General features: G+C 40.9%; 1 pseudogene; it reads right to left on the reverse strand.

Moving 5' to 3' along the window:
• Positions 1-444: 444 nt before the first annotated feature.
• On the reverse strand, positions 445-2,614 carry LOC100975413 (corepressor interacting with RBPJ 1-like; annotated as a pseudogene).
• Positions 2,615-3,903: the final 1,289 nt, after the last annotated feature.

The raw sequence follows: 3,903 nt of genomic DNA on the forward strand, positions 1-3,903 counted from the left end.
GCAGATCACTTGAGGTCAGGAGTTCAAGATCAGCCTGGCCAACGTGGCGTAACCCTGTCTCTACTAAAAATACAAAAATTACCCAGGTATGGTGGCACTCACCTGTAATCTCAGCTGCTCAGGAGGCTGAGACAGAAAAATCGCTTGAACCCAGGAGACAGAGTTTGCAGTGAGCTGATATTGCACCACTACACTCCAGACTGGGCAATAGAGTGAGACTCCCTCTCAAAAAAAAAGTTTGGGGTTAAGTCTTAAGTCTAGTATGTTGTCATTTTCCATTTGTTCCCTCTGTTCTTTGTTCTCTTTTTCCTGCTTTCTTGGTCTAATTAAGTACTTTTTAAGAACCCCATCTAGTTTACTCTAATGACTTTTTAGCTATACGGCACTGTATATATATATATATATATATATATATATATGTATACATATATTTTTACTGTCATTCTTTTAATGATGTTTCAGAACAAAGAAAATGTCACAGAGTTATATGTGGTTTTTATCTGGTATAGGGCACAAGAAACAGTTACCAACAGAAAATATTTCTACAGCCCCAAAATAGCTTACTTACAAATATTTGCAAAATTCATTCCTATGGTACTCATGTAGTTTTGTACTTGAATCGACAGTTTACAGAGATGAGTAATTAAAATTAGGTTTTTTGGGTTTTTTGGGTTTTTTTTTTTGAGATGGAGTCTCGCTCTGTCACCCAGGCTGGAGTGCAGTGGCCCAATCTCGGCTCCCTGCAAGCTCCGCCTCCCGGGTTCATGCCGTTCTCCTGCCTCAGCCTCCCGAGTAGCTGGGACTATGGGCGCCCGCCACCACACCCAGCTAATTTTTTGTATTTTTAGTAGAGAAAGCGTTTCACTGTGTTAGCCAGGATGGTCTCGATCTCCTGACCTCATGATCTGCCCGCCTCGGCCTCCCAAAGTGCTGTATTACAGGCTGTTTTGCCTTCCACGTTGGCCAGGCTGGTCTTGAACTCCCGTCATTTCTTTCAGAGCCTCTCTTCTCTGGGCTGTAATTATGGCTTCTGGACTTTTTGTCAGAATCGGAATGGCTCCATTTGCTATCCTCCCTAGAACGTTCATGTTTTAAGAACCTGAGCTTTTCCTTGGCTTTTTCCTGGTTATGGTGACTGCTAGAAAGTTCTTCATGAAGTTTTCTCTTCTTAGAATGGTCCTTCACTTCAGAATCACTGTTGTTATGCCCTGAACACTTGCTTTTCTTTCTTTTCTTCCTATTTTTTTTCTTTATTGTCACTCTCACTCTCACTACTGCTTTCTAAAGTCTCAGTAGAGAAAGAGAGGAGGGGGAGGAGGAGGAGGAAGAGGATTTATGTTTTTTGTGTTTACTTCTGCTCTTCTGAAACTTTTTCTTTTTTCTATCTTTTTCTTTTCTTTTCTTTTTCTTCTCCAGTCGATCTAATTTCCTGAAAATTTCTGTTTTTGTTTAGCTGCTAGTGACTTTAAACATTCAACTTCTGGATATTCTTCACCCTCACTTGCAACATACTCCTTTGATGGATCATTTGCGGTCAGGTTCTCCCCAGTACATTTCGGTTCAGTGCAAACCCACTGTTTCTCATCTTCGCTATAAGCTCCAAGGGGTGCATCGATGGTCCTGAGCCATCAGTGGGAACCAAACTTGCATTGATTCCAGAAAGACCAAACAAAGGACGTTCTTGATCTGTGTTGACATGATCCCATTGGTGACATTTAATGCACCACACATTTCAAACCTCAATACCACAGGGCTGCTCTCTGATGTTCATGTCATCTTTGACATATTTTTCTCGTGGGGCTCCTTTCTGCCATTCACATTTGTATTCAGTCTCTCTTTCTGTTTCTTTTTTCTCTTTGTTTTCTTTTTTAGCTCCTGGTGGGGCTTCATACATGAAATTAAGGCCATTATTTACACGTTCATCTCCCATAAACAATCTGTTATCATATGATTCTTGTTCTTTATGATATTGCTGCATTAATTATTCTTGTTTCTTCTTATCATATGATATTTTCTGTTCTGCCATCCATACTTTTTTGATATTGGATTTGGAGGCAAGATGAAAATCCTTCTTGCACATGAAGTTGGTGAAGGATTTCCCCATCTTGGAGCTGGAGCTGGGTAAAGCAGCAGCTAAATCTGTAAGCAACGTAAACAAACTCAGCCTCCTAACCGGAACTGCTGCCACTGTATATTTTTTAAATGATGGCTCTAAGAATTACATCCACAACTTATCACACTCTTTGGTTTTTGGTTTTCTTTTTTGTTTTTGAGATGGAGTCTCGCTCTGTCACCAGGCTGGAGTGCAATGGCGTGATCTCTGCTCACTGAAACCTCCGCCTCCTGGGTTCAAGTGATTCTCCCACCTCAACCTCTCAAGTAGCTGGGATTACAGGCACCTGCCATCAGGCCTGGCTAATTTTTTTATTTTTGTAGAGATAGGGTTTCACAATGTTGGCCAGGCTGGTCTTGAACTCCTGACCTCAGGTCATCCTCCTGCCTCGGCCTCCCAAAGTTCTGGGATTACAGTCATGAGCCACCGTGCCCGGCCCACACTCTTTCTTAAAATTGATATTATTCCACTTCACATATAAGGTAAGAATCTTAGTTACATTTATACTCCCTCTCCTCTTCTTTACTATCATATAGCTTCCTTCTACATATATTATAAATCCCACAATAAGCTGTCATTAATTTTGCTTTAAAATTATTAAATGAATTTTAAATAATTTAAGAAAAAAATAATTTTTATGTTAACTTACATATTTACCATTTCTAACAGTCTTCATTTCATCCTATATGTGTGATTTTTCATCTGGCCTGAATTTTCCCTTAAGCCTGAAAAATTTCCTTAGAATTTCTTGTGGTGCAGGTCTGCTGGTGATAAATTCTAACAGTATTTGCTTATTTGAAGATGCTTATATTTCACCTCAATTTTACAAAGATGTTTATGGTCAGGCCGGGCATGGTGGCTACTCCTGTAATCCTAGCGCTTTGGGAGGAGGCCAAGGCGGGTGGATCATCTGAGGGCAGGGGTTCGAGACCAGCCTGGCCAACATGGCAAAACCCCATCTCTACTAAATACAAAAAAAAATAGCCAGGTGTGGTGGCGTGCAACTGTAATCCCGGCTACTAGGGAGGCTGAGGCAGGAGAATCGCTTGAACCTGGGAGGCGGAGGTTGCAGTGAGCCGAGATCATGCTGCTGCACTCCAGCCTGGGCAACAGAGCAAGACTCAGTCTCAAAAAAAAAGAGATGTTTATGGTCAACATAGACTTCTAACTTGACTTTTTTTTTTTTTTTCCAACAACTTGAGCATATTGTTCCATTGTCTTCTGGCCTCAATTGTTCCTCATGAAAAGTCAACTCAACCAATATTCTTATCATTATCATTATCATCCCCTATATATAATGTGGCTTTTTTCCCCATGGCTGATTTTAAGATTTTCTCCTTATCTTTGGTAATCATGATGCATCTTGTTAATTTTTTTTTTCTTTTTTTTTTTTGGGAAGATGGGGTTTCACCATGTTACCCAGGCTGGTCTCAAACTCTTGGGCTCAAGTCATCCACCTGCCTCAGCCTCCCAAAATGCTGGGATTACAGGCGTGAGCCACCATGCCCAGACTTGTGGATTTTTCTTTATGCTGTTAGTTCACTAAGGCTCGTGGATTAAAAAATATTGAGTAACTATCTTGTTTTTTCTTTGTGCATTGAATTTGACAAGGCCCTCAGATTGAAAAGTGTTGAGTTTCATTCTAGCAGAGACTCAGATTGCTGCAGATCACCTTGACCTTGTGGCGGCTTGGTTTTAGCCTTTGTTAAGGAAAGTCTATTTGAGTTTGCCAGTAGTTCTAGGGTGCAACCCTTAGTCCTGGGACATGGTCTCAACTCCTAAGGTCTGAT

The sequence above is a fragment of the Pan paniscus genome, chromosome 4, assembly GCF_029289425.2.
Source record: "Pan paniscus chromosome 4, NHGRI_mPanPan1-v2.0_pri, whole genome shotgun sequence".
NCBI classification, from domain to species: Eukaryota; Metazoa; Chordata; class Mammalia; order Primates; family Hominidae; genus Pan; species Pan paniscus.